This window comes from Limulus polyphemus, unplaced genomic scaffold (genome assembly GCF_000517525.1).
Source record: "Limulus polyphemus unplaced genomic scaffold, Limulus_polyphemus-2.1.2 Scaffold40, whole genome shotgun sequence".
In the NCBI taxonomy this organism is placed as follows: Eukaryota; Metazoa; Arthropoda; class Merostomata; order Xiphosura; family Limulidae; genus Limulus; species Limulus polyphemus.
Genome location: NW_013665650.1, coordinates 1,479,207 through 1,501,433, shown reverse-complemented (window position 1 = coordinate 1,501,433; position 22,227 = coordinate 1,479,207). Strand labels below are relative to the sequence as shown.

Below are 22,227 nucleotides of genomic sequence, written 5' to 3'. Positions count from 1 at the left end.
CGATGTACCAAGAAAATCTGACGTAAAATCCCCTAGAATTCGTTAGCCCTATCTGATTTTAAAATCATCATATGACCGGCAGCTCTGTCTAGCTAATAAATAAATTACAACATTAAAAATATAACTTACATCACTGCCCCTTCCAGATATTTTTTCTGTCATTGACATTCTTTTCTTTCTCAAAGATGCTTTTTTTCTCCTTTGTTAATTTCTTTCTTTACTTCACCAATCTTAACACCATAAACATTATTTACTTCATTGATATATAGTGCTTCAAACTTGTTGTAATTTCTCTGCACATCTCTAATAATTTCATCAATCTTGTTTTCATTTTAATTCTTTCTTAAATAGTAAGTCTCTTTCTTGTAACCTTTCATTAATTCCTGTCTCTTACATCTTGATCTTCTTTTATTTTCCTATCATTTTCACCTTGGTCCTCTTTTAATTTACGTAGATTTCTTTCTGATATTCTTTTAATTTTCTGCCTCGTTCTTCCTGGTATAACTTCTATCTCTTTTCTCTGCCTCCCAGGATGTCTGCGGACTTACAACCCTAACAACTGGGTGTCGATACCCTTGGTGGGCAAAGCAATAGCTCTTTGTGTAGCTTTGTGCTTAATTGCAAGCAACGACAAAAAAGCGATATAATCTTGAGTAATCATCTTTTAGTTCCCCAGTGGGACAGCAGTAAGTCTTTAGATTTACAATGCTAAAATCAGGGGTTCGGTTCCCTTAGGTGGATACAGCAGATAGCTCGAGGAGACTTTGGTATAAGAAAAACACACATACACACATTTTTCTCTTGGTCTTGTTTTAACAATTTCATCATCTCTAACAACACTTGAACATCACTACTTCACTGCATAGTTGCCATCTTAAACAGTTGAAGTTCAATTGTATTTTGACTAAAATAATTCCGCTTTTGAGAAACCAATATTGAAATGTTGTTCTTTTGTTAGGACGGGTTCTTTGAACTTTTCCAGTGAGAATAATTCGAAGACCAGTCCATGTAACTGATAACATATTAGTTTATTTATTCTTTAGCATTTCTAAAGGCATTTTCACTTTGTAACTTGTAGGCCTACGTTTACATTCATGCTAACTGTACTGCTCTAATGTGAAAGTCAACGTACTTGTACAAAATAACTTAATGTGCGCGATAGCTAATATAGATCCAATTACTTCACTAATAACAAAAACACGCTAACAGTTTTACTCTACTTGCTAGAAAAGCTCTTTATCTTCTTAACTATTTTTCCAAACCTCGTATTTATAATCTATCCTCGAATGTACCAAAAAAACACGTCTTCAAATCTTCTAGAATATACTAGATCTATTTGATCTTAACGTCATCATTACGATCCATTATAACATGAAAGATATAGCTATATAGCTACATTTTTTTATTCACCAACATATTTTATCATTGCAAAGCATGGGAAGTAATAATAAAATGATGAAGTTACTTTAGAAAGAGATATATATGTATATACTTTCTTTTCATTAATTAGTTTGTTAAATAAATCTCGAGGCGGGAGTCATTATTCTATTTTCTATAATTAATCGTCATTTTTACCTCTTTTCAAGTTCATGGCTTTGATTCTCATATTTTAATAATCTTAGAAAACATGAATCATCCCTGCAGAAACATTCAAAAACACTAGAAATATTAATGCATAATGAGTTCCACATATTTAAACATGCTGGAGTCTCTGAGCTGTGGTAAGTAGCGAGGTACTAGCCATAACAATGAGCTTATTTTAAGTGTAGAAAGTTTTAAATTTAAAACTGTTGTAGTCCATTTCATTAAATAGCTGAAGTCAATGAGAAATTTTAAAATGAGATCGGGATTGTTATTAATAAGAAAACCGATGGAATAATTGAGGAGACTAATTGTATATACATTGATTGGGATTGTGTGAAGTCAAATATTGAGGGAGATGGATTTACTTAGGTTAATCCATGAGGAGAGCTTTTATTTCAGATTTATTATTAATGACTGTTAAAGATATGAATGCTGATGGCAAGGTTTTTTGTTGAAACTATGATATGACTGAAGCTTTTCAATGTTTTATCTGTTCTGTTTTCATATAAGGTAGAGGCAATATTCTTGACCTTGAGCACTTTATGGAGAATATTTCAACTGACCTGAATCTCGTAGATATTAATATCTTTGTGGTAAATAGAAAGATTGAGAAACATAACACCAGAGCCAGAAGAGGTTTCTCGGGATTTTGTAACAAAAATAGAGAGTGGGTATAGGCATGAGGATTGCGGAGTTGCAAATGTTACTTCTATTTTAAAGAGAGTGATAAGAAGTTACATGGCAGTTAGTCTTACTTATTTAGTGGAAACAGTCAAACAGCGTTACAAAATCTATTAGATGAATAAAATATTGTTGTAGTGGTTTCTGTTGCTGGGCAGGTTCTTTATTATTATTCAGTCTATTCCACTGAATGAAAAAAAAATCTGTATTATTTCGTCAAATTAAAGTTTTCAGCTTACACGATTTTAAGTACTAATTTTAACCAGGTGATAGATCTAACTCATAAATAAAATTGAAGAGTCACATATTTTTTACTTTCCTCTAATAGCTATGGCACCAACTCATTGTTAAATCTCGTGAGCAAACCTAATACAAAAATAAAACGATAATATATTAAACCTAAAATATATATAATCAGTGATAAAACTAACACAAATTAACATTCATCTATTGAAATTACAGAAACTAAAGCAATAATTAAACATGTTAAATAAAGTACAACCAAAATTCTGATTAACAAAAGTAAATCTTTTTTTTTTACTCATTTGCTATCCCTTAACTATCCATTCACCAAATTATTGTGGTGTTTTTCTTTTCCGTGACTTATGGCATGAAGATGGGATGACCTCTTGTCTTTTATCATCATTTGTGCTCTTGTCACTGGGGGAGTTCTCTTCAGGCAGATTTATGTTCAAAGGAATCCACTGGTGTCTCCATATTTAGTGGCACTCTAGAAGTGGTCTTCACAAAGATCTTGGGCTTTCTAACTGGGCGACTTACTTCTGACGAAATCTTTACTGAAGTTAAGTAGAAGTTCTTTTAAACATGATTACGAGGGATGACTCTCGATTCAGATTGGCTGTCTTCGTTGCTCAGATACTCATCTTTGTGGTTACTTGAAGTCCAACCTCTGGTGATATAACTGTCATATGCTGCATGGGAGTTTTTGGGCATAAACTGTGAAGCTATTCAAAGCTAGCCTAATGTCACATACCTGTTTCTCCGTGAAAGATTCCCAATATTCACTGTTTCTCTCTTGCAATTAGAACTGTTCAATAATACTATTCCACCTTGATGAAATCTAAATTTATGAACCTCAAGCATCATATTGGCTTTTCAATTTAACACAAGATGACTGAAATCTAACTTTCCTCATGCTGGAACTTTATGCACATTTGCTGTTTGTGTCACTCCATCTTCTTCAATACAGAGGAGAAAATCAATAAAGTTCAGAGATCCCACGTTGTTTATCGATATGTTTTTTCTCGTTGTGGACGAGATTATATAAGTTCAACCATGCCTACTTTTGAAAAGTGTATACATAGAACCTCGACATTAATAGCACCCTTCCGACTGCGTCCAAATCCCCTCAATAACAAGGTGCTCTTAAAATGAAAAATGAGCCACGCTTTTGTGTATACTGTAAAACCATTAAATAATTGGAACACAGAAGTATGTGTTGTATTTAATTTATTTCTATTCCATAGGTATGAAAATACATGTACATGTAAAACGTTACCATGCATTTGTACATCACACACAATAGTTCATTAGCACAAATACGTGTACAGCAAACTTATACTCTTATTCTTTATGTCATTAGTTATATCTTTACTTTGTAAAAAAGTATTTAACCCTTTCGCTGCGGGCATGTTAAAGTGCGCATGTCATGAACTTTTAGAAAGTTATTTTCAAAATATTATTAAATAACCTTAGTACTACTCATAACACTGTAAGTACTCGTAATCTTTGTTTTCGAAGTATTTTATTTATTCTTCTGTTTTAATAAAAATAACTAAAATTTAATCATTTGTGAATAAAGAGTATTTATTGGTTGATGAATAAGTATGCTGAAAGGGAAATACAGTATGATTTTATAACTATTTAAGCAAATATATTTGCATGCTTCTTTGGTATACCGATAAATTCCAAACATCCCAGAAGGATGACCAATATTCAAACACTTGCGATATTTATTGAATCGGCCCCGAATCAAAAGTGCAAATGTGACAAACAATCATCCATTAATCCGGAATATCGAAGTGCCCGTTATTGCAAGGTTTATTTTGGTTACAAATAGTAGAAAAAAGGAAGAGACTGAAAAGGTCTGCCCTTAATTGCTGCAGTTCCCGTTAATTAAAGATCTAGTGTAAAATAACATGTCTAGCCTAGCGTTAGTAATCCTTAAACATCTATAAGCATCTAAATCAAGACTATGATGGTGTAGCTAATGAAAATAATTTCACTGTCGTATGCAGCTCCCACAATGCAGAGAATGTCTGCACAAGAGAAAACTTAGCAGTAAAAAAACAGCAACAACTCAAACCTGCTTTGAACTCAAATACACTAGACATAGATCTGTTAACTTGTGTAATATTTCATTCACTTCATTTCATTGCTATTTAGTTCCTAACTTTTACAACAATTACTCTTTGAAGCTTCATAGTCTGGAAAATTTCATTTTACAAAACACATGTTCATTTTTTCTACGGAAAAAGTTACAAAAACTTCAGCCAGTGTTTTTCACTCTGTTAAATAAGCTACTAATATTGCTTGTTTGTATAATACATCAAGTTACCTCGAAAAGAGGAAACAAGAAGAATGCCATTTTCAAACACAACAAAAAAATTAACTAAATTCGTTGAAAATACAGTCGTTACTAACTGGTAAAATATAATCAAGCAAAAGCATAATATTCAAATGTTTACACACACACACACACACATATATATATATATATAATTTAAGAACAACAAGGGACCTGTTGGTCAATCTAGGCCGTCCCGTCTACTAAACTTTAAAATGAAAATAAAACACTTAAAGCAAGCCTTTATCATTCAAATATTTATCAAGCCTTCCCTGAAACTCCCTTAAACTAACTGTATTCATCATATTATGTATCATAAGATTTTATGTTACTTTATTATCCATTGGAAGCAATATGACATAGTCATAAATCAGCAGTTTACGCAAATAGTAAAATGCACTTTGATGGGCCATCATATATTTTCATTGACTCTTCTCGATTTATTGTATATATCTCTTAGATAATGTGAGTCGACAACGAATATTCTAATTTCATCTTTCCATAACCAACCTAGAATATAAGTGTAGTATGGTTTATAAATATTTATGAAGGTATTCTGAATGCAGTTAATGTCATTCTTGCAAATTAGTTGTCTGAAGATCAAACACATGTACTAATTATTTGTCTTTGGTAGAGGTTATGCACTACAAAATAAATTCATAGAGCTCATGCAATCATGGACCCATTGTTGAATCAGATATATTAGGTATTACAAATTCCTAAGAGTATCAAAAACATGTGAATATTTGTATGAGTTTTGCGATTCTCTCTCTTGTATATGTTATTTTACATAGCCATTGATGTACATAATCTAGAGAATGTGGGATACCGCACTAAGACCATGGCCTGACTCGAAAGTTTTTTTTTAGCCTTGTGTCCTTTCTATCAATGTATAAATACGTACGTTTTCAATGTGGGCGATATGTGGTGTATATGTGTAAAAAATAAGAAAGAAAAGGTATAATGTATCATTAAGAATACTTAGATTCACCAACTTCACAGAGATAGGTTAATTTCTTATCATGATTTAACAACAGTTGGTTAATTTTCTGTTAAGATGTGCATTGAATAGTGAATTTCTCCTCACGATTAACTAAAGTTGTTTAATTTTTCACAGTGATAGGTTATTTTATCATTTGATTAACTACAAGTGGTTAAATTTTCACTAAGATTCGCAATGATTGGTAAATTCCTGCTCGTGATTAACTACAATTGGTTAATTTTCCATTAAGTTTTACAATAATTTGTTAATATCTCCTCATTATTAGCTGCAGTTGGTTAATTTTCCACTAAGATTTGCAGTGACAGGTAAATTCCTCATGATTACCTATAGTTAATTATTTTCCCACTAAGTTTCATAATGATTGGTTAATATTTCCTCATAATTAACTACAGTGATTAATTTTCCACTAAGGTTCACAGTGGTTGGTTACTTCAAATGAATACATTGAACTGTAAATGTGTCCATACCAATTGATTCTACTGTCAAGAAAGATGGTCAGTTGATCAACTCATAAGATTCTACACACTATTTAAAATAATGTTTTCTTGTTTTCAAATTGGTAAAAGAAGACTCTAGTAATCAAGTTATCAAACAATTCTAGTTTAATGTTCCTTACGTCTTTTAATTCTAAGATATTGATGCTCCTTTTTATATTGAAATAATAGTGTCAAGTTATTGTTAGTGCCAAGTAAAGAATAGTGTCAAGTTATTGTTAGTGCCAAGTAAAGAATAGTGTTATGTTATTGCAAATATTGTCTTTTTTCTTTCTTCTCAGCATACTGTTCCAATCTTTGTATGAACGGAGACTGTGTAGCTCCCGAAAAGTGTGAATGTCAACATGGATGGAGAGGTGCCACTTGTAATGTTTGTAAGTCTTGTTACATCTTCAATTTATTCAATCACGCTTTAAAATAATAATAAGTGACACTGCTTTTGTTTACATTAACATTTTGTGGCTATTCTGTCTGTAAAATAATAATACAACTAGTAAAAAGATAAAAATTTAGACTTAGAATTACTTTTAATAACCCAAAAATTACCATTAGAACATAAGTGATCTATCAAGTGTCATTGAACATTTAGCTAATTCCATTCCACAGCTAGATAACTTTTGTCGCTGATTGAACTCCATTAATATTTAGTTTGATGAAAGCTATCTACCTACATATAAAGGAATTGAACATATATATCTAATAACTGGCATATCTAATAATATATAATATTCAAACTATTTTACTTATAATATTTATGGGGTTTTGAGTCCTTTTTTAATTCACCATACAGTAATCTAAATTTGTTATTTGTTAATCTAATTTGTTATTCGATATTATACAGTGGACCAACTGTTAATGATTATATATATATATATATATATATATATTACAGGTTTCTTTACTTTTTCACCAAGGTTAAAATTGAAAAGATAATCTGTGACGTAGAGGACTAATGCATTTCCTGATTGACCCTATCCTCTGCTGTGGATTGCAGTTTTACCTATTCAAGGCTCGTCAGTTCAACTTGGATCAGCAAACCAAAGAAATACATTTAGGCCTCTTGTAATGGTGATGTGCACATAATATATATATGGGGTTTTAAGTCATTTTTAGGACTCTAGTTCACTGTGTGGTGAATTAAAAAGGACTGAAAACAAACAAATCATAAGTATTACATACTATCACCACTATAAGAGGCCTAACTGTATGTGTTTGGTTTGTTGAAATAAGCTGTGCTGATGAGCCTTAAATAGGCAAAACTGCAGTCCACAGCAGATGGTAGGTACGACCAGTTATGGAATATATTAGGCCTTTACGCCGCAGATTCTCTTTTGAGTTTCACCTTTGGTGAAAAAGAAAAAAAAAATCTGTGACGAATATATATATATTACTTATGATAATTTTACTGATAATAATTAGAATGCATTGTTTCATCATTTGGGTACTTTCGTTGTCAATGATGTTTTCGGACACAAATGATAAACTGCTTTTAAGCTCTATTATTTAATTATTAGTTATTATTACATTGCCTCCATCTCACCATGAGCTTTTCCCCAAAGAGAAGTTAAACATGATAGAGATTAGAGAGAAATGGATAAAAACAACACGTGACAAATCTTCCTCTGAGACTAAGAAAAATATTGATTCACAGTCTGATGCCGTTTCGGCTAAAGCATAGTGATTCCTGTAAAATACTTAAACACAAGTTCTGTAAGATGAACTAGTTTGTTTGTCTGTGACAAAGTTACTATGGCTATATATCTGTCGCCGTTCCTAATTTTCAACTGCCGACCACAGGGAAAGAAGCCAGCCGGCAGCACTCACTGTCAACTTGTTGGTCACTCTTTACTAATAAAATGTGGGATTGACCGGCTGAAAGGACGAACATTTGCGCTGGATTTCGATTCCACGAACCACCAAGCCGTGCCAGTGAAGATGAACTATTAATGTCAATGTTTATGAAGGTGTCCTATAAAAATTTTGTACATAAATCCTATCCCTAACACGTGTCAATCGTGAAATGTTTTTCATTTCTTTAAGGCCTATAAACTTGACTGTTAGAATATATGATTACACAACTTATGTCAAGCTGTAAACATTTTCCTTGCCCCACACAGATTTCCTAAAACAATTAAAGTCATACAGATTTTAACTTGTTATATTTAATTTCATGACATCTCAGAGTATTGAATTTCCAAATGCATTAACAGTCCTTACAACATCTTATAGAACAGAATTTTAAAGTTATTAAAGTGTTTTAGGATTTCAGTTTGTTTTGTACAGTTCATTGTTTTAAACCTAGTAAGCGAGTTTAGGTTATAATTTCTTAATCGCTTTATTTATTAAAAGGGATAAACACAACACACAGAACACCTATTTATTACGATATAAACGAAGTCTTTTCTCGGATCTCAAACGAACTTTGATTTTTTGTATACATTCAATGCTATTATGTTTATTGATAAACGAGCCGTCCTCGATCCTTTCAAAGTCTCCTGGACCATCCAAAAGGTTGCAAAGGTAGCTGCATGCGCGTTTAAAATTTCTCGATAAACGCGTGCTTTTTAGTTGTTAAACTGAGGTTAAAATGTAGTATGAATCTGTAAAAGGGGAGAGTATAAATCATTATCTTTACCTTAAAAGTTTCAACACAGGAGTAACCCTTGACACATCTGATGAATTCATAATACATACGCTATTATTTATAACTAAGAAATGTTCCAAGACAAGTTTTAAATATAGCCATTGTAGTTCAGGTGTAACATAATGGAGGTGGTGTAATTTCAAAAATATCTTTGTTCCTTACCAAGATATGTCATAAATAAGTATTAAATAAATGTAACTAACAGCATTCTTGTTATTATTTTAATATTATCGATTATGAAATTTACAATGCTAGAAATACTCTTTATAAGTGTCAGTAAATATGTTTAAAACAACGTAATTAACCTTGAATCAAATGTACTGCTACCCACGAAGTACATATAAATAAGTAGATAGGGGTTTAAAATACTTAACTATGTATGAGTATATAAAACCCTCCAAGTCCTGAAATAAGGGATGCATGGATCTGAGATAGGAGATGAGTGTGTTAGAGAAAAGGTAATTCCCTCACTTGAGGGACATTTTTTAAGGTGTGTAACAGGTTTGTTTCGAGTCATTCAGAGTTCATGTGCATCATATATAGGTCGTGCATGCTACGTAGTTTTAGCTAATCAAACTGCGTCGCAGTTCATATCTTATTATAATTAGGCTTGCGATGTATACCTCCAAAATTCGGATCTCGGAAACTACCGCACCGATCATACCCAGTCATAACTGGGTAACATTTTTATAACTAGGCAGTATTTTTATAGGTGAGCAATAAATGTGACAATTGAAATTTCTACAAAAATATATTAGATATAACCAATAAAAATTACAAAAATGGAGTAACTTTCAAATATAAAACAAACAAAAAACAAACTTAAAAAAATCTCATGAGTATTGCAACTTCATTGGTAACTGCGTCTACAAAGAAATACTTCAATAAAATCTACTCTTTGATGTACTGCTATGATGATAGTTCATTTTTAAACTCAAATTATAATAAAATCCTTTTTCTCATGTATGGTGAACATTATTGAATGTCAAGTGTGAGTACATTTTTGTAGAACTGTCAGACAATTCCAGAAAAGGCAGCAGGCCAAGTAGCCTTCCGCGGGAAGTTGCAGTTATACCTGCCCGGAGGGCGGGTATTTCTGCTAGTCTAAATAACCGCGAGACGGTGTTTGGTTGTATTGTTTCTTTGTGGGCCCTCTCTACTGTTGCTAATATATATTTTCATGCAGAATTAAACTGTGTTTCCCGAGTTTAACTGAGTTGTGAAAAATGAGAGAGACTAGACATGTGGTAGAACACAACGAAACAATCTATATTCATTTAACAAACAATCAAAGTAGGAAAGGAACTTAGTTACTTGATTGATAAAAGTTCTATAAATAAAATTAGAAACACTTTTAAGAACAATTTTATGTTAACTTTAGATTTCACTTTACTAAATAAAGAGGTAGAAAACACCTATTATGTCTGCATACAACATCTACCTTCTTTCTTTTGCCTTCAAGTCATCTTTGACCATCTTTAATTTTAAAATTTGTAATAAAATTAAATAAATTGGTGCATTTATCAAGAAAGAAGTGTAACTTACGCTCTACCCTTTAAAATACTTATACAGCAAAACAGACAATTTAAACAAAGAACATAACTTTACAATAAAGCCACAAATAACAAATCAAAAATTACGCTTTACAAACAAAATGAATATCTATTTCTTTGTTTTTAGAGCAAAGGTTCACTGGGCTATCTACTATATCCACCGCGAGGAAATGAGCGTTGTAAGTTCTTAAATTTACCGTTGTCTCACCTGTGGACAAAAACTAAACACAAGGCAGTACAGAAATATACAAAAAATGGAAACATCTTTTACATAAAATACAAAAAATAAATCTTTCCTTAGTGAAATTAGAAATATACAAAATAAAACAATTGACTTAAAAAACTTTGAAAATTAAACCGAAAACTAAACATAATAAAAGCAACCTTCAATACCATATAGAAAAGATAAACCAAACCTTACAAAAAAACGGAATAAGCCTATAAAAAGCAAAATAAAACACAACACGTAATAAAGTTGAAAAGTATAAAATAAACCCTTTACAAAATATAAGTACACTAAATCCACATTAACAGAAGAAAAGGAAAACAAATAAATTAAATGCACACACATAGTTAAAAAAATCCCATTTAATACAACATACTCATTCTATTTAGTTTTAACCACTGGTGGAAATCCCACAGAACCCTTCTACAAAAATATAAAAGAAAAATGTCTTACGTATAAACATTAACACACAAAAAAGAAAATATCTCTCATCAAAAAGATCAAAATAACTATTTACAATATAAAACAGTATACAAAAGATGACATAACTGCTTACTTAGTCATACTCAGTGAGGCTGGGCCACTGTAACTTGGGACTGGCTACAAGTGGGTCTTGGCCCTAGGATAGGGGCAGATGGTGTCTCCCTGGCTGATCTTGATTTGATGATACAGCTATGGTTATGGAAAGAGTCGCCAGTTCTCTAAATTCCAAGTCATAGTCACTAGAATGGTCAAGTAAAGCTTGCACGTTGAGGAATTCTTTCACCAGAACATCTTTGCTACAACTGTATCCCTGTCCTAGAATGATAACATTTTATTTTGGCTCTCTTTTCTAGGTTTAGAAGGTAATGATTCTCCAACTGCTCTTCTATCCTCATCACTGTTAATGGTACTATATACACTGTAACTCAACAACTGACAGATTCATTCAAGATTTGATGTTCCTGCTCTGCAAGCTGTTTTCTGTCCATACTTGTCTCACTTCTTTTCTCAGCTTTTGATACCTTTAAAGAAAGAACCTTATCTACCTGCTTCGTGCACTAATGACATTCTCTTTCCCTCTTAACAAGAAGAAAGTCCTTGGCTTCTGGGTTCACGATCAGGGTCAGGGCATCCCTATGAATTATGTCAAAAAGGTCCTCTAGATTATTTACAAATTCTTCTTCATTAGCTTGCTGTATTTCAGTTTTCTTTTTCGAACTTTTTTAGCTTTGCTAATTTTTCGAAAAGCTTTCTCAGTTTGATAATAGCATGATGTTCTAGACAAATTGGAATCTGAACCTTTTTCAAAAAGCTTCAACCTCTTTGATCACAAACTATTTTCTTTAATGTTTTGCGATGGTGGAAAAACAAACACAGCATTTGGTTATTTGAAGGTACTTTTCTTCCTCTTAGTTCAGTTTATTTTGAACCAAGCAGTCAAAGTGTAGTTTTATTTGTTGTTGAAGTAACCATTTGCAATTATACGCCGAAACAGTGTCAGCAATGACACAGAAGAGTCTGCTTAAGTGCATATATACCCTGTTTGTTTCTTTGTTTTGAATTTCGCGCAAAGCTACACGAGGGCTATCTGCGCTAGCCATCCCTAATTTAGCAGTGTGTAAGACTAGAGGGAAGGCAGTTAGACATCACCACCCACCGCCAACTCTTGGGCTACTCTTTTACCAACGTTTAGTGGGATTGACCGTCACATTATAACGCCCCCACGGCTGAAAGGGCGAGCATGTTTGGCGGGACGGGGATTCGAACCCGCGACCCTCAGATTGCGAGTCGAGCGCCCTAGCCACCTGGCCATGCCGGGCGCATATATACCCTCACAGAAAGTTTAGAAACTGCTGTCATGTCATACAGACTATTTTAGAAGGAAAAGTTACAGCATGGATTATATGTATGTGTATGGAATAACGTCTAAAACTCTGGGATATTCCAAAATATGCTACATCATTCCATAATGTAATATAATATTTTAAAATAATATGCTAGAGCATTACAGAACACGCTAGAATATTTAGAATATGACGATATAATGTGACCTACAAGGTAAAATTTCATCTACCTTGAGCAATCTATGAACGTTATTCATTATTGATAAAATTTGATGTGAAGTACTTAGACCGCCCTAAGTTCTCCCATCACAGAGAGGCTCATGACTGTCTATGGATAACTAACATCACTCTTTGGTTGTCTCTGTCTTGCCTACCAGTGAAAGAGTTCAAGTTAATGGCACCTCTAATCACTTTCAGTTGGTCTTGGATGGCATTGACGAGAGCCAGGGTTTAACCATTCTGGTCAGTGAATGCCCGGGAGTCCTGTAGATATTACCCAATTCTGTATTGGACTCATCAGACTACAAGGTAGTAATTGTGTATGTTGTATGTGTCTCCTGTGCACAGAGATTGATCCTCAGGGATAAACTTCATGAGAAGTCCTAGGTGTATACTAGATTGTACTAGTTCACTTTTCCGAGTTATGTCTGCAACTAGAAGGAAATCATGGATCTATGCAGCGTCAATGAAAGTCTGATATCCAGGAGAGGACTTCTCCAAGGCATGACTACTCACTCAGACAGCCATCTACTCTCAGTGAATAACTCTTACTCTTTATTATACACCATTCAGTTCACGGAAATGCCATTTCCTCATATACAAACCCTTGCGATCACTATCACACAGAAGATCACAGGAGAGAAACACTAAACTCCACAGAGATAAATCTCGTTGTCATGACATGAACATTTTCTCCTCCCTACCTACTCTGTGGTCTACTCAGGTGCACTAATTTCCTATACAAGTATTCTAGTAAGACCCACAGAATAACACAAAGTTCAACAGAAACTGCCATGAAGTGTTAAACTGTGTTTCTCGATTCTGACTGAGTTTTGAAACGTGAGCTATGCTAGACAGGGTAAAAACAGTGAAAACAATATATATCTATCTCACAAGTGCCTTTAGTGGAGCTTCTAAAGATCTCTGTAAATATGAAGAGTCTGTTACAGACTAAGAACGCATAACATTATCTATATGAAGCACTAATTTTATTGAAAAATATGGGAGGTTGTACATTTGAGGCATCACTAACCATCCAGGGAAAAATATTTCTGTATACTTTCACGCCTATCATATTCAATGCATTTCCAGTGAGAAAGTGCATGTGATACCATAAGCGAATGACTCAGAACAATAGGTAACTAGGGTGAAAGGAAGTTAATTACTTCCTTGATCAGTATTCTATAATTACAGCCATATAACTTGTATATCGCAAACATTTTGAAAAATGTTATGTGAACTTTTGAATTCAGTGTACTGAATAGATAGGGTAAAAAACATTTAGTAGAAATCAGTCAAAAATCTCCATTAAAATGCAGAATTCTGTGTAAATGCATTGTCATCATCTTGTGGGACTGAATTAATATAACTATTAAGATTCTGTAGAATTTTAGTTTTTCCATACAGTTCTTATGACTTGTTAAATGACTTAATTTTTAAAAATTATTAACATGCTTTAAAACTTGTTTTGACCCAACATGTTCTTGAAATATCTTATAGGACTGATTTTTTAAAAGTAGCTAAGAGTTCTTAAGATTTCACTTTGTCCTTTACTGCCTTTATGGTATCTTAAAAAACTAGTACTATCCTTTACATCACATAAATTCCGAAATAGTTTTTAGGACTTTACTTTTGCAAAGTTATGTGAAAACGTGGGTGAGAAAATATCTGAAGACTGTATTTAGTTCATGAAAGTTACTCCTGTAAACAAGTGACGTAGGTAGGTCTAAGTGAAGCGTAAGTTGTAGATAGCTTTTAGGAAAAACGTCAATAAGTATTTAAAAAAAATACTTTAAACCACTATAAACATCTCCTATAATTTTTATGGGTTCATTGAAGCCATTTTTTTTCAGCAGTACTTTTATATTTATTAATGAAGTATTTAAATGTAGGTTATGTAAATTAAAAAAGTATAAAGTAGGGAAGACAGGAAGTATTCTAAACATTACATTTCCAGAAAAAAAGGACTACTTAGAAAAAATGTATTATATCATATTTTTCATTTTCATTTTTAGCCTGCCCTATAAACGCATGGGGTTTTATGTGTGAAGAGAAATGCACATGTATGAATGGAGCAGCATGTGATCCAGTAACAGGAACTTGCACTTGTAAACCAGGTAAGAAAGTTGCTTGCATGTCTTCATTATGGCTTAAGTTTAAAAATAAGTATGATATAGCTTTTCAAAGGTTGAAGTGCTGAGTTTGTGAATAAATAGAATTAATTAAACTTATCATAATACATTATTTTAAGCCTATTGTGTATTTTTAACATTACATTCTTAATCTAATCCATTAGGGATTTTCAAAGAATTAAATAAGTGTATGATAATAGTATTTCAGTTACAGTATATTCTTCATATTACGACGTGTTTCACTCATTCTAAATGCTTTTAAGGCCAGTTGTGATACAATGAACATAATAGTCATTGGAATACTATTTGCATAGGCTATTTATTACAATGATGATTGTTATGATGTGAACACCTTTCACAAGCTGGCAAAGCATGATTATAATTATACTTGTTATAACACATTATGTTAGGCCTATTATATTTTTAACATTACATTCTTAATCTAGTCCCTTAGGGATTTTCAATAATTAAGAGAATGCATAATAATAATGTTTCAATCACACTGTAGTTGTCATATCTGTTTGACGACAATGCATTTCGCTCAATTCAGAGCTCTTCAAGCCGGCGTTAAAAAATATAATAGGCATAATGTAATGTCTTATGACAAGTATTGACAAGTATAATTAATTATAGTCATGCTTCACCAGCTTGTAAAAGATGTTCACATCAATAAAACAATTATATGTTTTTGGTAATAAATATGGTAGTGTATGTTATATTAAAACAATACTGAATATGCAAATCAGCAAGTCACGTGACAACCACAATCGATACAAAGTCACAATTGGATGGCATTTCTATTACAACTGCATTTAGACATTGTTCGGCATTACATAGGTAGTTACCATAGGAAATTGGTCAGTTTTGGGAAAGGTATGCATCAACCTTTTCTTAAACAAAATGTTCATACACTCAGATAATAAAGATACGTTCATATCATTGATTTAGAATATCAAGATAGGGATAGCCCAAGTATTTGATGGCATTTGTAAACAATGGAATATGTGTCAAGCTAAGGTACCAGGACTATCTGTAAAGTTGTATTTCAACCGTGGTAAGCAGTTTGGCATTTTGTAACCGGTGAGAATCCAGGTGCAAAAAAGTCAGTGGGAAAAGGCATCTATGTGCCTCAGGCAACATAATTAAATAGGATGTTTGTCTAGAAAAGTGATATAAGTCACGTGTACACAAGTTGCTTCCATGACATGTCCATTCAACTGTAACATACCTCAAGAAGCTGGAGAATAAAATGGGTATTGTTGCAATTTCATAAATACACACTGGTAAAGTTGCTGGATACGGAACTTATGGATTTTTACATGATAAGACTGTTGAAATGGTTACTGGGAAATCATTGTCCTCGTACAAGTGGATTATGGAAAGTAAACAGGGAGTCTATTGCAATGGAAACTATGCTATAGGGTTATTATCTGGATGCAAGGTCGTCAGATAGAGCATGACTGGACATGGCGACATGAACAAAAACACTTGTTCAGGCTCAAAAAAGATCGTTTTGATTACCGTCCTCAACTTGTGTATAATTAGGAAACTCGGAAAACTAAAGATAAATAAACTTATAACTTTAACACATTTTGCAAATATATCAGTATTATAATATTAAAACACTTAATCCACTTACAAGCGGACAGGTATTTCATCAATGCATCCTACAAATCATACAACTTTCCAATATTAACATGTTTCAAGCTGCAAGAATTTGCCTGATATTTAAGTACTCTATACTGCTACCAATAATGTAAAATTCCAATTATCCACTTACAGTTTTGCAAGTATTTTATCAACACATGTAACACGTGTGTGTTTTAAAGCGAAGCCACAAAGAGCTATCTGCTGTGTCCACCAAGAAGAATCGAACCCCTGACTATAGCATTGTAAATCCATAGACTTACCGCTGTTCCACAAGAGGACAATAACAAGCGAATCAGTATTCCAATATTTAGACAGAGAATAGTCATAGCCTGGTAGGTGTTTCGTCAACACATTACCAGTGAATTATTATTCCAACATTGAGATAAGTAACACTGTTATAGCTTTGCAAGTATTTCTTAACCTCGTAATACTACTAGAATAATTACTTCATATTATATTATTATGCTTTTTCACTCAGTTAGATATTAAAGCGTCTTCCATCATAATATCTTACTAAATACATGCAGAAAATTTAACTAAAAAATACAGTGCTTTATTAATACTGTTACAGAACAAAAATTAATAAATTTCATAAGAAGAGTGTTTAAGTTTTACATAACATATCATGTTTGCTTTACAAGTAATCTACAACCTTGAAAAAGTGCTCTGATAATAGCTTATTTATAAATTACTTTATGGTAATCTTTAGTAAATATAACTTTATTTATTATTAGTTTTCAGAGTTTCCTAATTATACACTATGTTCAGATAATTGTTTGGCATGCGGTTGTGACATTATTTTACATGTCAAGTATATAACCTTTACCTAAAGTACAAAATAACGCAAATTTGCAAACTTTTTCAACTACATCCACGAAAGTTTATTAAAATGTGTCTGAGTGGATAAAAAATGACAATATTTTATATCATTACATTATAGTGAGTTTAGAACCATTTCATCCTTCTCTGTACGTTTATTCTTGAGAACAGGTAAATATTGAAATCCACCCTTTATCTTTCAGGAATAATCTATTCCACTCCTAAACTCTTAAAGTGGTAGTATGTTAGAAACACAATACTCTTATGTGGAGCCTAGACTGTCACTTACAAACCTAAAAGTTATGTCTTTTGGATCCTAGCCTATCGTTAACAAATCTTAAAGTTGTGTCTTCTAGAGCCTAGCCTGTTGTTACTAAATTTTAAGTTGTGTTCTATGGAGTCTAGCCTGTCGTTATCAAACCTTAAATTGTATTTTATGGAGTACAGCCTGTCGTTAACGGACCTTAAAGTTATGTCCCCTAGAGCCTAGTCATTCATTTTCAAACCTTAAAATGGTGTTATCTTTAGCCTACCCATTTCAGTTACTTCTGAACCTTCAAGTTGTGTTTTCTTAAGTGTAGTCTCTCTTTCCAAACTTTCAAATCGTGCTCTATAAATATCAGCCTGTGTTTTCAAAACCTTAAAATTATGTTCTCTGGAGCTTAGTCTGTCATTTCCAAACCGAAAAACGGTGTTCTCTTAAGCTTACCCAGTTACTCTTAAGTTGTGTTTTCTGGAGTGTAGCCTGTCGTTTCTAGACCTTTAAATTGTGTTCTCTGGAGCTTAACCAGTCTTTTCCAAACTTTAAAGTTGTGCCCTCTCTTCCTGTTGACGTCAGGACACAGCACAAAGAAATCAAAGACCTTTATCTAATCGTTCCAGCAGAAAACTTTGTAAATTTCATTAAGATCACCACTTTCTCTTCTTTTCTCAAGATAACTTTTCTATCCCCGGAATCATTTTAGTAGCCCTTCTCTATACCCTTTCCACTATGCCATTATCCTTTCATGGGTAAGGAGATAAAACTACTAGCAGTAGTTAAAGTGAGCCTAACTAATGGAGTGTATAAAGAGATAATTACCTCTTTTGACTTGTCTCATCAAAACAATTTATAAGTTTATTTTTTAAAGAAACAATTAATTTCAACTTTCTGTTTATAATTTTGTAATCTAAATATCCTGGAACATGTTTTAATCCAAAATTTGTTGATACAAATATAACAAAAGCCTTTTTATTGCTTAGGTTGGCAGGGAAGAAATTGTTCGGATCCTTGTTCTGAAGGTTTTTATGGGGGTGAGTGTAGCCAGGTCTGTAGATGCGAGAATGGAGGGTCTTGTGACCATGTGTCTGGAAGATGTTCATGTCCTCCTGGTTATGTAGGGCCTATGTAAGTAGCATTAACTGTAGATGTTGGTGAAGATAAAACTAAAAGTAACGTTTCTTTCAACTAGGTCATTAAGGTACTAATATAGTTTTCATTTCTCCCCTGTTTGCTGTATTTTTATTTTACACCTACGTTTAACAATCTTATACCGTAAATGCCCTTTCTTTTTGTTTCGGTTGTTGTCAATAGTAATGATGATAGATATTTTTTTTGTCATCAGTCATATACCAAGCATGTTACAAAAAGCAATATACTTGCAATAAAATATTTGCAAATTGCAAATATCACGTAAGAATAAACTGAAAGACGTATTTTGTGAATGTAAGTTGTAACATCTAATTTCTTCAAATTAAAGGTAAGAAGTGATCTTATTAAAGTTCACAATAGTATCTGGGGGATCAATAAGACAAATGTATTATGGCACCTCGAAGATTGACTGCAGAGTAGAGTTAGGTCTGCAAATAACAGGAGGGTCTGGATTTCGAGTGCTGAGTATATTTTCTGATAGGTGCGACAGTTGGGCCACAAAGAACGAGACAGAACATAGATTTATACAAGGAACAAACATTGAATGAAAAGTTTCACTGTGATAATATAAACAACAATGTACAATCTTACAACACTAGGCAACACTACAGCAATATAGTTTATGGTAGGTAACTGATCGTGTGTTTGTATATGTGACAAAATGAGTGTAGGACTAGTAAAGGCGATGTTCTCCCCTCCCTATGTAGATTAAGCTAGCACACATAAAAGAGAATTACTAAAAGGAGTGTCCCCAAGATAATGTGTAAAACAATAAAGCTAACTCTCGTTTAGTCTCTGCAACATTTAAGTTTTCACTCGGATTTCACTGCAACAAATTAATCCGCACTTTAAATATAAACCTATGGTCCACTATCTTATGAAGCAACTTATACAGCACTTTAAATATAAACCTATGGTCCACTATCTTATGAAGTAACTTATACAGCACTTTAAATATAAACCTATGGTCCACTATCTTATGAAGCAACTTATACACAACCAGCTCACTGGTGAACTTAAACGTCAACCTGATAATTATAAAATCTTGTTGAAACGTTGTACATATGTTACTGTGTGAAACTTGTAATAAAGTTTTTCTTCATTACACATTCAAACCATCTTGAAACTTTACTGTCTCAAAATGGGCTTCTTGTCATCAGATTTAACCCTAAGGTTGCAAGAGAGCTTGACGTATTTGTGGAGAGTAAAATTACATAAAAATATATCAACCTGTTACCAGAAATCGAAAGTAAGAACTTTTAAAATGTTCTTGCATAAAAGATAAAGCTATAGAAACACTATGAGAACACCGTAAGTTCAACTGAAATTCTGTTATTCTATGAAAAGATCTGAGTAAATCTTGTAAAAACGGAGAAAATCTCTCGAAAAAATTTTTTTTCACAGACCCACACACTGTCTTATATATGGCAATAAACTCTCGAGTTTCCAACACAACAAAACGATGACTGGTGCCTGTTAGATCAGTTAGCAAATGGGTAGTGAAGATCATGGGCGTGTCCATCTGCAACTACTGCCTGATTTTCTGACAAGAATAACTCAGAGTGCTAATTAAAAGTACGTTGCTATTCCTGCAAGAGAATCAGATAAAAAGGCGTCAAACCTACACTTGAACCAATTAGCCCCTGGGAAAGTTAAAATGAAAAACTTGCTGTAGTAATGTTATTTTCCAATCAGAAAACTATAGAAAAACAGCAAAGTTTGTAAATTTTTCTTTTAAACTAAAAGGAGTGGAAACTCCGTAGTGCAGCCCGTTACTACAGCTTCTGGCTTATTTTTTACTATATTTTGAAGACAATAGAATGAAAGGACACAAATATAAGATTTGGAAAAGGCAGGTTAAGTTACAGTTTTTCAAACAAGATAACTGATTTATGAAACGAGTTGCTTTCAGCAAATGTGGAGGTCAACACTTTAGAAGAGCTTAGGGAATCGTTGATTTTCTGAAAATTAAAGGATGGGTTTAATTTTTAGTTTCGCAAGGGGGGGTATGCAACGATAGCTTTAAATGGCCACGTAAATGTTGTCTTTATGTTATGCTAATTAGGAAGTGAGTTAAATAGTAATCTAAATACCTTCAGACACTCTTAATTAATTTTTAAAATTACAAAATTTTAGGTGCTCTGATCCATGCCCAGAAGGTACCCATGGTGATAGGTGCAACAACACATGTATGTGTCAGAATGAAGGGACCTGTAATCACGTGACAGGCCAGTGTACGTGCCCTCGTGGTTGGATGGTAAGTTTTATGTCTATTTGTATGTGTCTTCATAGTTAGAAAATTTTTAATGCTTTTCATATGTGTAAAATATCTTGTTTGATTTGTAATTCAATGTTTATAAGAACATAAAAAAGATAGCAAATGTTGATGCAGTGAAAAATGGCAATGAATAAATGATAAGCGTAGTAAATAGAATGTGCTTACTAATGTAACCACTTGTATTTTTTGAGGTTACCATCCTAATCAAAAGTTCAGCTCTATTTTACACTATATGTGCATCAGTTAGAGAAACTTTACAAAACTGGACTTGTGAAAATGTAGAAGAATAAAAAACTACGAAAGGAACAAAATATGATAAATGCACTAACAATAGTGAACGATTGTTTGTTTGTTTTGAATTTCGCGCAAACCTACACGAGGGCTATCTGCGCTAGCCGTCCCTAATTTAGCAGTGTAAGACTAGAGGGGAAGGCAGCTAGTCATCACCACCCTCCACCCACCGCTACTATTAGTGAGATTGACAGCACATTATAGTGCCCCCACTGCTGAAAGGGCGAGCATGTTTGGTGTGACGGGGATTCGAACCCGCGACCCTCAGATTACGGGTCGAGCGTCCTAACCACCTGGCCATGCCGGGCCTATAGTGAACGATAACAAAATAGTCTAGAAAGTCACTAATAATATAATTATCTACACCCTGTACATCAATGCCTTTTTATTACGAAAACTATTGCTGGATTAGTTTAAACATTTTTTGTTTTGGATGTAATGTTTTATGTCGAAATTAAAGATAAAAAGCTGAGAAAAATGTAGTGTTAATTGTACATTGAAACACAACTGATTCTTGTTTGAATAAGATAAATATAGCTGAAACTTAATCAACTATAAACATAGAAATACTGAATCGAAGCAAAATTTTGCATATAAATATTTTTTGAACAGACTAATAAAAATAATAAAGAACTAGAAAATGATTTTTGCTCAGAATTGATGCAGCTTAATGTTTTTTTATTTACATCGTTAACTGAAACATATTTCATTTAAAAATTTATTTTAGCACAAATAACAGCTGTCAAGATAATATAGAAAAGGTTCAAGATTATATATATCAAAATAGGCTATCATTTATAAAAAAAGTTGCCATAACTATTGTCTTACA

At 32.9% G+C, this 22,227-nt stretch overlaps 1 pseudogene; it reads left to right on the top strand.

The window, feature by feature from the left end:
• Positions 1–22,227, top strand: part of LOC106461697 — a 93,975-nt pseudogene that overhangs the window by 24,210 nt on the left and 47,538 nt on the right.